Source organism: Odontesthes bonariensis, chromosome 4, assembly GCF_027942865.1.
Source record: "Odontesthes bonariensis isolate fOdoBon6 chromosome 4, fOdoBon6.hap1, whole genome shotgun sequence".
In the NCBI taxonomy this organism is placed as follows: domain Eukaryota; kingdom Metazoa; phylum Chordata; class Actinopteri; order Atheriniformes; family Atherinopsidae; genus Odontesthes; species Odontesthes bonariensis.
The window spans coordinates 30,852,729-30,865,878 of NC_134509.1; the positions used below are offsets into that span (position 1 = coordinate 30,852,729).

At 39.8% G+C, this 13,150-nt stretch overlaps 1 long non-coding RNA gene across 1 annotated transcript in view; it reads left to right on the forward strand.

Moving 5' to 3' along the window:
- Positions 1-298: 298 nt before the first annotated feature.
- LOC142378937 (uncharacterized) overlaps positions 299-13,150 on the forward strand; it is a 41,209-nt gene continuing 28,357 nt past the window's right edge. Inside the window, exon 1 of the long non-coding RNA XR_012769637.1 lies at positions 299-646. This is a non-coding gene — a long non-coding RNA (uncharacterized LOC142378937). The remainder of the gene's footprint in view (positions 647-13,150) is intronic.

Genomic DNA, 13,150 nt, shown 5'->3' on the forward strand with positions numbered 1-13,150 from the left:
CCTAACAGTATTTTACTAATATTAGATCAATTCAGCAATCACAATAGTAGCAAATAAGGCACAAGATGACAGCGCATCCTTTTACAGTTACATAGGCTGCTAGACATGAAAAATCTGCATTTTTTTTGTGAATTGGTTTGTGTAAGGAAGAGGGAATAGAGCGAGGAAGAGTGAAAGGAGGAGAGTGAGACAGAAAGAGAAAAGGGACTTCCAGTGGAAAGGAGAGGGAGAGGACACACAGAGGGGAGCTCAGCGTAGTGCATGAGGGGAAGTCATCAGTCTGACCGGAACGACCTGCTACGAACAGTAGACCACACGGCATGCCCGTTTTCCTGCCGGCAGCTCAGTTTTTGGCGCCGCATGATATTATCGGATATTCTCTGCACATCTCACTGACCGTCACTGTCCGGCGTACGTCACTTTTGTCGGGATGCTCTTGCTGTGAACATGGAGTTTTCCTGTCCCCCGGTGGTGAATACGTTGCTGTTTCTCCTCCGCCGGTCCAGTCCTCCCAGCACAGCCGACTGGTTTCCAGCCGCCTCCGCGAGCCGCTACAGCAGGTCGGGGCCACCTGAGACCCGGTGGGCGGGACTGGAGTCCGAGGAGCCGGCAGTAGTCCCTCGAGAGCAGAGCACCTGACAGGCAGGTAGGTCTGCAGACACTCGGACAGAAAAGCTGCGTAACGTGCTGTGTTGTTTAGACAATTTTATTTCGTTTTGGTCCAGAGCTTAAAATACCGAAGCTTTTATAAATGCTCGCCTCTGGGTAAGTGGTTATAAGATAATCTCTGGGTTAGGCTAACGAAATGTTGGAGAGGAGGGGGGGGGGGGGGGGGGCTACTTGTTTATTTCATTTATTTATTTATTTTATCCCCCAAATAAAATTAGGGTGAGGTTAGGCTAGTACCTTGTCAATATGGGACCGCCAGATTTGTCCTGGTTGGTCCAGTTTTTCCAGACCATTTTCTTTCAGTTTAATTTGACAAAAACCAACGTTAATTGGCCAGACTCGTGTTGAAAAAAAAAAAAAAAAGACCGTCTGCACACAATATTTGCTGGATTATTACATAATTTGTGATGGCGTCTACCTTATCTCTTGAAAATATTCAAAGGTCTTCACTCTTTACTAATAAAACACGTGGCCATTCAGCAACATCTCAAAGTTTGATCCAAGTTATTTACATGTTAAAAGTAGTTATTACGTTTGAGGGCCCTCTGAGCACATTCAGCATGTTTTCTACATCGCAGCGCATAGAACAACTTGAACCAAAGGTTTCACTTGATTTACAAGAACACGTGACCATTCTTTTTTTTATGCCTTTTAAACACAACTGCTATTCTTTTGTAAAGATAGAGTACTTGTACATTTCCAGCCAGTTTCTTCCATAACTGTTACATCCGAATACTGCTGGCCTAAACGGAAGACTGTAAACAAGCCTATCTTTGATCATTTCAAGATTATAAAAAGATTTAGGTCTGAGACTTAAAAAAAAAACACCAGGATCTCCAAAATTGGGTAAAAATCATCCCAGTTTGAGTCTGAAATGCTTTGGATTGTATATAAAATCTGACTGTAACACAAGGCACAACCTTGACTGAATTAGGAACCAGAAAGCCACACGGGCCCTGGAGCATCATCTTCTCAATATAATAACTGTTTGCCTTGTACTGAGCTATCGTTATTGATAAAGAACTCACAAAAGGAGGAGAGCAATTTATTGTAGTCTGCTGCAGCTGAGACCTTTAGACTTAATTCTTTTTTATTTTACTAGCCTCTTGTTTCATAGATCACGGAAAATGTATTTCTTCTTATTATCATGACATCTTGGGATAATCTGAGCAACACTCTTTAACACAACACTGTCATACTGTCCCCTTTTAGCTTTCTTTGCTTCTAAGTATTTTCAGCAGAAGCACCAAAACAGCGACTTACAGAGCAAACAATGCCAAAAGGATCTTGCAGCATCTGACCATTTTTAGACAAAACATTGTGTATCGTTTTTCTTCACTTCGCCCCAGTGGGCTGGTAGACCGGATATCTGATTTGGAGAAAAATTGATTTGATAACCTCAAGCTCACTATGGTCTTGGACAGACAACTTGATCACAGTCTTGTCGATTTTCAGCCCTACTGCAAGAGAATTCTAACGCTTTGGTTGAAAAATCTATAAGGTGGGGTCAAACTAAAGGGATTCTTCAAGTCTAAAATCATCCTGTGGCTAAACAAAGAACAAACAGCTGAGGTACTGCTATTGCCAGAAAAATAAATAAAAAATCAGCTCTCAGATTCTCCAAAGACTTCTTCCAAATGAGTCAAGACTGTTATAGACACCAAGGTTTTCTTCTTTGGGCTATTATTGAACACGCTCAGTTAGTAACAGATCTGCTGGTGCATGAGTGAGTTATGTAAAACTCAACGTGCCTATCACTCAAAAGTACTCCTGTACCTCTTAGCCAAAAATATTCCCTTCTGTCTTTTACCTTTTTGGTGTGTGTTGGCCCAAACCGAACATCAACACAGCATCCATCACCAGGCCTGGATTTTATATAACCCTCCTCCTGCTTTTCACAGTGTTGGAGGTTTTCTTTATCGCTGGAGAAAGGATTAGAGTCGTTCTGACAGACGTGTGAACGTGTGAGTTTGTGTTCTTGTTTACCAAATGCAGTTTCACACCTGCACTCTTGACTTTTCTTCTGGGTCATCTCCCTTCTGACCATCCTGTTTTCCCATAACATCCATTTCTTTATTTATCAGTTCATCTAAGCCAGGGGTCTTCAACGTTTTTCAGGCCAAACTGATGGAGCAGGGACCCACCTACTATTTATATGGCATACAATTGTGTTTTATATTTAACGGGGCCTAGTGCCGTGTATAAACATAGCTACTCTGTTATTGTACATTCAATACTAAGCTATTCAAATAATACACAAGTTAATATATTCATGTTTTTATTTTAAACATGTGCAAGGTACAGGGTGGCCGTGCCACTGCCATTTATAAACAAACATCTTGCATACAACACTGAGCTATTCAAATAATCCACAGATTTTAACTTTAAACATGCATGTAGATGGGACAATGAATCCTCAAACCAGTTGTGGATGGCACATGTTTGCACACAATTTGTGAGAAAAAACCGTTTGAAAAAAAAAAAAAAAAGTTAAAAATGGTCTAATCAACCAAAGATTTCGCGACCCCCCTGCAGTACCTGCGCGGATCCCCTGGGGGTCGCGGACCCCCGGTTGAAGACCTCTGATCTAAGCATTTTCCATCTTTCTTTTGTCAGCTTCACATGACTGAGTCATGACTTCATTGCTTATAGGGCTGAGACAAAGCAGTCGTGCTGTGACAGCCTGTAGCTGTCCAATTAAAGTAACAAATGACAGAAGTTGGCATATATAAAAAGTCAACAGTGTCCTGCAACAGGGACAGACCACAGACGTATACTGTCTGAGGGTAAAATAAGCAGGAGAGGAAGTACAAGCAGATTGGAAATGTAGATAGTGCCGTCACATTATGTGTTTGAAGGCAGGAAAGTGACATGTTATTGTTGACTTCATGGAAAAATTAAGTTAATGGAAAATGTTGGTGGAGATGTGTCAACAGATAAACTCTTTAAAAAGTCTAATCAGCATCAATGCCATAAATACTTCTAAGTCTGAAACACAGTGTTCAGATAAGTGTAGATACTGATCCCTGCAGTAGATTTAGGAAAGCTCAGTGTAAATGCCTTCACAGGTGAGCCTAATGAACCTAACGACCCTCCTTGCTGACTCCCGTAGCAGAGAGAAGTGGTCTGGTCGAATAGTCTATTTTCTTTAGGAACCTTCCTAACAGTGAAATAACCCTTAAGTATCTGTATGGCAGCCAAGATAAGAGCAGTTCGAATTCTCTAAATACGAAGGGAAGGAGCTCCAATGCTTTTCTAATTATCTCACTTTGCATAAGATATACTGGAATATGGGATATCTTTTATGAGAGACAGGAGATAATTCTGTCCCACAATTCCTTGCGGCTGTAACTTTTATAGTGATGCAAGATTATTTTCATCCAGTCGCACTTACTGTGATTCATGTGGATAAATATAAGTATGAGTAGCCCGTGACAACACACTATTGAACTTTTTTTTGTCTTTATTTCCTTTTTTTCATCCCTGAACCTTGATAATGAATTGATATTCCATATTATCTCTAATATGATAAAACGTAAATATATAATTTCATGTCACAATGTGGTTCAGACTGCAAAAGACAAAGTATTTAAAGAACTTTTTGTTGAATTTTTATTTAACATTTGTGTTTTCTGAGTTGCAGGCCACATAACAGCTTAGTATATGTGTCAAAAGTAAAATTCTCATTGCAGCGGGGTTGTCTTTTCCTAAGTCCTTAAGAAGTCTTCACAGAATATTCAACCTCAAGTGGTCGTGAGACAAAAGAGTTTTAGTACAGTGTTATCACATCATTGACTGAAAGTAAAGCAGTTGACATACATTTTCTTGATCTCATCTCTTATGAATGCACATGGTTCAGTTCCTCCTTCCTTTTCATAAGGACTTTGTGGCTTGTGAAATTTAAGAATGGTGTCTGCTCTGATATGAAACTCTCATATGAGTCGTATTTCCCTTCTACCAATTGTAGGGGTGGTACTTAACAGGAATCTATGATTAATATCTGACCAAAAGGGAGCATAAACAAGTTAAACAGAAGAGGTCCAAGAATTGACCCCTGGGGGACTCCACAAGTCATGGCCACTCACTCAGATTCATAGCTGGCAATTGTAACAAAATAACTCCGGCCTTCTAAGTAGGACCTGAACCAGTTAAGGACCGATCCAGAAAGCCCAACCCAGTTTTCCAGCCTGTGCAACAGGATTCTGTGATCTACAGTATCAAACGCAGCGCTGAGGTCCAACAGAACCAGGACTGAAACATAACCAGAATCAGTATTCAACCTAATGTCGTTTAACACTTTGACCAGAGCTGTTTCAGTGCTGTGATGACGTCGGAAGCCTGATTGAAAGTTATCAAGACTTCCACTTTCATTCAGAAAGTCGTTGAGCTGGTTAAATACAACTTTCTCAATAATCTTGGATATAAAAGAGAGGTTAGAGACAGGTCTGTAGTTGTTCATCATAGAGGCGTCTAGAGTTCTCTTCTTTAGGAGTGGCTTAATGGCAGCTGTCTTTAGTGACTTGGGAAAAATGCCTGATGCCAGTGAGCTGTTAACTATTTGTAGGAGATCACTTTCTACTGAGGTAAAAACTGTTTTTAAAAAGTCGGATGGTATTATGTCCAGAGTGCAAGTTGTTGATTTCAGATGCCGAACTGTTTCCTCTAGGATTTTTAAATCAACAATATTAAATTGTAATATAACGTCAGATTTATTTCTAGGTTTTAGACACAGTTTAGTTTTCTTGTTTGTCTGTGTGGCTTGAATGTTTTGTCTAATTGTTTTGATTTTTTGGCTAAAAAAGTTGGCAAATTTGTTGCATTTCTCAGTAGAGGAGTCAGACATCTGACACTTGTCTGATATAATTTTCCAGCCAGCACCAATGATGTGCGATAATTTTCTTCTTTAGGGAGGTTTGGGACGTGTAAGACAACTACCAATTTATACGGTCAACAACACTGTATGACTGTGGTTCTACTGAAACCTTCCAACAGACTTTGTGGTGCTTTTCCTGTGTAATCTTATACCTGCTGATGGTACAACCCTGTTTAATTTAATTTAAATCTTATCTTATCCAATGACTCGTTGAGTTTTCTTTGTTTACATCAGCCCTATGTTCCAGGTAAGTCATTTGCTCCAAGAGTACGATGCAAAGCAAGTGTGGTTGTCATGACTATATTGACTCAACAGAGTAAACGACAACCTGTGTCGTAGGTTTTTTCCTTTAGTTTGGATGAAAGCAGGAATGAGTCAGTGTGATGCTGCAGCCTTGCGTGAATCCCAGAGTAAACACTTCCACTGCAGAGTTCAGCAGAGCACTGAGGCGAACAACAGCTCCATACCTGTTTGCATTTTTGTTTTGAAAAAAGCAAGTCACCTTCCCTTATTATCACTTTTGTCTACCGTTGTCAGTATTTTTGTGTTTTTGCATGCCCAAACTGGATGTTCACCTCTCCTTATACAATAATGTAGATCAGCATGCTGTCAACAGAAGTCCAGAGTTACTATGATAACTCACTAATTATTTATGCTTTTCATACAAAATCATTTGTTGTTTCTTTGTGTGTTTTTTACTTTAAAAAAGAAACAAAAAATTCAGTCAGTCTACAAAATGAGGATTTCATTGTGTTTAATCTTTAAATAATAAAGTTGATAATACATTATTGTTCTGAGGTTGGTTCTCATTCTGTGAGTACAATATCATTCTGCTTATTTTACTATTATAAGCCTACTGTTTATGCTGGGCAGTCCTAATGGTTTGTCCTTAAGTCTCGATCCTCTCCTCCAACATCCTATCTGGAGCTGTAAGAAGTTGTCTGAATAATGCACGCACAAACACAGAATATTAATGCAATATCAGTTGTAAATACGTAAATCAAACTTTTGACTTGCACTTTAAATGGGATGGACAAAAAGATTAGAAATATCTGAGTGTCACAGCCCAGTTTCAATGACACAACACAGCTGCCAACACAGCTCTGTGATGACTATAAAGTTAAATCATTTTCTTCGAAAAAAACATTTCAACATGAACTAAACCTAAAAACCATTTATTAATGTAAGATTTATCTCATTGTTGAATTTATTGGCCAATCCTTGTTTTTTTTAATGTAAAAAAATACAATATTGGAACAGCCTTCATTTGCAGGGCTGCAGAATAATCATATCTATTGTTGAATGAAGTGATAAAGGAAGTGCAGTGACATATTCGGCTCAGCCAACAAAATGATCTCTTACTCTGCATATTCTTGGATAGTTCACACTTGAGTTAGCTGAATCAGTTGAAATGATTGTTAAATTCTACTAGAAAGCAATTTTCAGTCTTTTTATACATCGTTAATGGCCAGCCTCTCCAACACCACCATGGCCTAATATCTGTCCGAAAGCAGCTCAGTAGTGTGATAAACAGCAGTGATATTAGCATTATGAGTCTAGTAAATGATTCTAGACTTTCATGTTATTGCAGGCTCAGCAAAGTTGCTCACAGAGACAGTTTCTAGCAGTTAATTTGAATTAAAATATCTAAATGCATATATTGAATTTCTTATTTTTACTTACTCATCAGTTACGCAGAAGTGAGGCTCTTGTTTTAAATGCATAGACATCACTGACATGGGAAAATTACAGACCTAAAGGCACGTTCTCTGGTGTTTTAGGTGTAGCCACAGGGCTGATGTGAGAAGAGAAACAGTGCAGCTTGTTAGCTTCACCTGCTCCTTGATGGATGCAGCAGTCGGAGAGCGGTGATCTGAGAGGTCAGAGTTATTTGGGGGGTCTGACAGGCAGAAAGAGGTCATCGGCAATGAGAGAGTACGAACACTGTGAGACCAGAAGCTTTGGCTGCTAAATGGAGAGCGGGGTCACTTTCATCCCTGCTCAATGAATGGATGTCTAGTGTCCTGAAAAATGCAGTTAACTGTGACACTCATTTAAAATTTCCCTCTAAGTTTGTTTCGGGACCCGATGATTGGCTATAATCAGTCACATAGAGCTTACATATCAGCTGCTCTGACGTCAACATTTTTCAGTTGGCACTAAAGGTATATTACATATTGTATAATTATATGGCAACAACAATGTGCTGTATGTACTATATTGTATACATGTATTTAGCTGTGATTCTCATTGACTTAAAAATGACTTAACACAACACATGCCGATACACAAGTAAAGCAAATTCAGAGATTTCCATGAAAACATGTGCTCACCCACACAGGCTGTTTCTGCAGCCAAGTTTGTCTAAGAGGGACATCTCCAAGCTCTTTATTCACAGATGAGAACTTCTCAAAGCAAACTCTGGAAACGGCTGGTGTTCCTGCAGTTACTGCTGTGCTGCTAACTGGAGAGAAAACATGTTTGCAGCACAAAGTGAGGGCTGTTGATGCCTGACTTTGAAAATCTTCATATGTCCATTCGGTAATCACAGCTGTGGAACACAGTTGCCAAGTTCACTTGCCAGCTGATAATTTTCAGGACTGGCCAACCCAGCAAAATTAGCCTATGGGCAGTCTGTTTGATGCAAAAAGGAATCTCCATGAATCCCAAAGTTTTTATCACAAGAGCCGAATGTGCTGTGCTGTTGGTGTCCACCATCAGACACAGAAACTGCACAAACTTGATGATAAAATGTACCAGAAAACCGCTTTTGCTGTCTAAGAATAACCAAAATAGTTTATTAGTGAATATATAAAGACCTGATGCCCCTTTTGTAAAATGGACTTACAGTCAGCTTTAATTTTAGCGGTAAACAAGGTCTACATTCAAGACTTGAGGTATGGTCGAATTGTAATAAAGGAAAAAGAACCCCTATATCGTCCTGAACACTTTTGCTTATCCTCAATGGAAAGGCCAAACAAATAATTTTGAGATTTGTAAAGACAAATCCGCTTCAATTAATAAAGAAATAATCTGTCAGTAGTGTTTTAGATAATTAATGCCATGCCAACAGATGAGATACTGATAAGTGTAAAAAGTAAAAAGATTGAACATAGCAGCTGTGATAAACTGAAATAATATTGATTGTGGATCTGTCCATTAGTGCCTGTTAAACTTCATCATACCACAGAGATGAAAGGAGAGGCTGAGTCACAGGAATAATTTCTCACCTGTGAAAACCACTCAAAATGTACAAAAAGTAGCCCAAATTTTTTCACATTCTGCTCAAAACTATTTTCATCACCTGGTAAAATAAAAAGTAGCACGGCTTGGCAGAAAAGTGCCTAATCTGGCTAAACTAGTTGCTGCTTGATTCAAAAATTATTTGAAACATGGTTTCCAATTTACTTGATGCAATCTTTATGACTGGGTTTTTGTTGATTTCTTTTACTGGCACCCCGTGCTGTACAACTACGATATGAAGAGTTATAGTATTTCCCTGCTATGCCAAACGCATAGAAGCCGCCTCATCTTCTCTGTTGTCAATCCCTGTGGGAGAAAGACAGGGACAAGAAAGGATTTTGCTTCATCTGCACGGCTTTGCTCTGTCTTTCACTCCCAGCAATTAGTCATTCCTGCACTCATCTGTCATGTCTGTTAATCTCTCCCACTCTTTCTCTCACATCGTGCTGGCTTTTGCTGCCTCTGTACCTTTTTATTAAAGTGCTCTCACCACCGTTGTGCCTCTGTGGGGTGAATGCTGATTAAATATTTTTCCCCACCTCCCTTACTGTATCACTCTTTCTTACTTTCTTTCTTTCTTTCTTTTTTGTTTTACTACACTCGTCTTTCCTCCTATTTCTGTGCACTTACTTGCCCCCTTCTCTCCCATTTATCTATCCGTCACCCTCTCTGTCTCCCCTCATAAACTCACTTTCTACCTTACCTCTCCATGAATCCTCCGCGTCCTTGTTAGCTCTGTAGTTTGCCCTTGGCCCGTGTTAAGTGCGTGGTTCTGAGTTTGTGTGTTATGCAACTAGACCCGCGTTTTTCAAGCCCTGAGGCGTACTCGCACACACATGAGCTACGACCCTCAATCACCCAAGAAAGTCCTTACCATAGCACTATGTCTCATCATTGTACCTGCAGCGTGTGAACGTAAATCTGTGTGTGTGTGTGTCTGTCTCTGTGAATTAGTTTTCACTTTACACCATGTCAGTGAGAAATAATGTGTAATGCACTCTCAGCACATAAGTGGTGAGGAAAAGTGCTGTTTCCATTACATTTGCACACTCGCACACATAAACACACACCAAAAGACACACACACCTTCTGTATAGCTGCACACAAATGGCGGATTTTACTTCACAATTATGTAGTAAAAAATTAATGTCAAGTTAGCCTGAAGAGTATTTCCTCCTTTATTCCCCCCCCCCCCCCCCCGAGTTCTCTCCTCTGTTTTTCCTCTGTGCCTCTCGTTGTTTGTCCTCTGTTCTTTTATTGAATGTCTGGTTTATTAATGTGGTGCCCTCGCTATGTTGACTCATATTCTTCCCTTTTTCTCTCTCTTTGTCTTTCAGTAAGGGAGGAATTTTACCTTTAAGCCACAGTTTCACCAATGACAATAAAACGTTTTTTGAAAATTCACTGAATACAGCTTCGACTGTTATGTAAAACATTATAAGGCTGTGGAAATCAAGTCCTTCTCAACTTTTTCAACCCATTAATTTTGACTACCTGAAGTCATACAGAGGTGTAGTTACAGCCAACAGAATTTCCATCCATCCATTTTCTATACCGCTGAATCCGTCGGTCGGGTCGCTGGGGGGCTGGAGCCTATCCCAGCGGTCAATGGGCGAGAGGCGGGGTACACCCTGGACAGGCCGCCAGTCGCCAACAGAATTTATGCCTTGAAATTTATTTACAGAATTACAAAATTGTTGTGTGTCCTCATTTTGCGTATTTTATGTATTGTATACTCGTACATCACCTGGCGCTAAGCAACGCAGCTGAGGATATGAAGAAATTCAGAGTGGCGGATGAATACCACTCTAAAATCAGCCAACACTGCTTATTGCTTAAAGTTGGATCTCTGATTTGGACACATCATTGGCTGCTAATGAATAAGTCAGCACAACCCGAGATTACATTCATTAACAATGTTTTTAGTGTTGAATGCCAGCATTTGACAAATGTCCAACCACTGGAACTGAGACCGGTACTGGGCTGTGAGTGGTTTATTTAGCAACAAAAACGAAAAAGAAAACAACCTTCAATGCAGAATTGTCTGTTAGCTGGACCTTTAGGGCTAATGAGCAGTAAGCTGCTTCACTGTCCACATAATTCTACTGTTTCTTCCAAACTACAGACGACCCAAGAAGTGTAAAGCAATGGATCCATGACCCATTTGTTAATGTCAAAGTAAACTGGATAGATCGAGTTTTTAAAAATGGCTAAAATGGCAGTGGGCTAAACAATTTGTTTGAATATCTCTGTCAGCTGTTTCGATCAAAGTCAAAACTGATCCATAACAGCACTGAAAGGCACTTTAAGCTTATTTTTTCGTAAAGATTTATTTCTGTTAAACAGGATTTTTACAGCAATGAATGCATCTAAAAGGCTGAACACGCAGTGGGTGTTAAATGCCATTTTGTATTATCACTCAATGGGACTCATTGATGCTAAACAAGCTCAGGATTCCCACTCATTCAGTATTTGGGCCACTGTCTTATGATACAAAATCTGGTGTGTTTATTACTTTGCTATTGCTTGCCCTTGAAACATGACTTTTTAAAGCTGCGGGATATAGTGCCATTTTTATGGATGCTCTGACTGTTATATGCTTAGTCATGTAAAGACTAAGGGAACTTTTGGAGCATTTTTTTCACTGAAATTACTAAGGAAATCTTTTTTTTTTTTTTGGCCTGTCAGTGTGGAGTTTTCTCAGAACCCTAGCACTGTCGCCACACAGCGAGAGGGTTCCAGGTTCAACTCCCAGCTGGGGCCTTTCTGTGTGTAGTTTGCATGTTCTCTCCGTGTATGCGTGGGTTCTCTCCGGGTACCCTGGCTTCCTCCCACCGTCCAAAAACATGCATGTTAGGTTAATTGGTGTCTCTAAATTGTCCTTAGGAGTGAGTGTGAGCGTGTGTGTGTGGTTGTTTGTCTGGTTTGTCTCTGTGCGGCCCTGTGATGGACTGGCGACCTGTCCAGGGTGTACCCCGCCTCTCTCCCAATGACTACTGGGATAGGCTCCAGCCCCCCCTGCGACCCGACCGACAGATTAAGCGGGTATAGAAAATGGATGGATGGAATCTTTTTTTTGTGTTTTAATATAGTCTTAGACTCCTTTTATTCAACTGCATCGATCCTTCAATCTCCATAGCTCCCCTACTTCCATCCCAGCTGGCCCTAAACCTCTGAAATCCTTCCCTCCATATTCTTGTTCTTTTTTGTTTTGTTTAAAGATTCATTTTGTGCCTGTGAAGGGATGCACAATGCAACATTTTCATTTTAAGAATGCAACTCAGATTTTTTTTTCTTTTCAAATCTTTGAAACTTGGTCATAACGGTAGTCATAAAGTTATGTAACTATTGAAAAGGTGTTTTCTATTTGTTCTAGAATCCTACATTTATAAACAATCTTCCTAATCCCTTAGCAGGATTCACTCTATTATACTTGTCTCTATCTCCACTCAGTTAACAACATAATGAGCTTTTTGTCACACATTCATTGGCAGTGCTTCCTTAAAGGCATTCATCGTGTTGCAATCAGATGTGTACATGACAAGTTACAGTGATGAATAGCATTCTGCCTACTTTCACTCCTCCACACAGCTGGACAGTTTCAACAGGAAGAGATGCTCTTTTTGAAATGCTTGTTTTGTAAAGTTATTGAAATATTAATCTGAACAACAGTTAAACATGTTCATTCTCACATTAAGGAGGCATCTATGGCTATTTGATAATTGAATAAATTCACTGTAGATAAATAAATAAATAAATAAACAGGCTGTAAATTCACAAACAAGGTATTTCTCTTCATTTGACACACCCTTTTTTATGTGTTTTCAACCTATTTGTGAAAGTAATGTGGCTGAACTCTGGACAGTCACATTGGTGAGCAATGTATTGGCAGTTAACTAGTAAACTGAATAGTTTTTTAAAGTACTCACAACAACACCCATGTGCCTTGATGTATAATTTCGTTTGACCGGCAGCAATCCCTGTCAAAATGTTTACCGCAAACATTAGTGAAGAGAGGAGTGTGCACTTCGGATTGGAGTGTTTCTGCACATTTGTAGCAAAACTAACCGAGTATCAGCGTCTCCCTTTCACACAAACATTCAAACCGTGGCTTGTTTTAAGACCAGCAGTGTAGCATTGTTCGTCTTTTTCCAGTGCAGCTCCAACTACTCTCACGAATGTTTACAATTGACTTTTTCTGCAACAACTTACCTCCCACAAGATTTCAGAGCTAGGCTTTTTCTTCAAGGCGACTGCAGCAGAGCTCCTCTTCATAATGTTGTCAAATACTTGTGATGACAATCTGAGTCTGTCGGGGATAAATACAAATACTTTTTCTTTGGTATACATCAGTGTTTTAACATT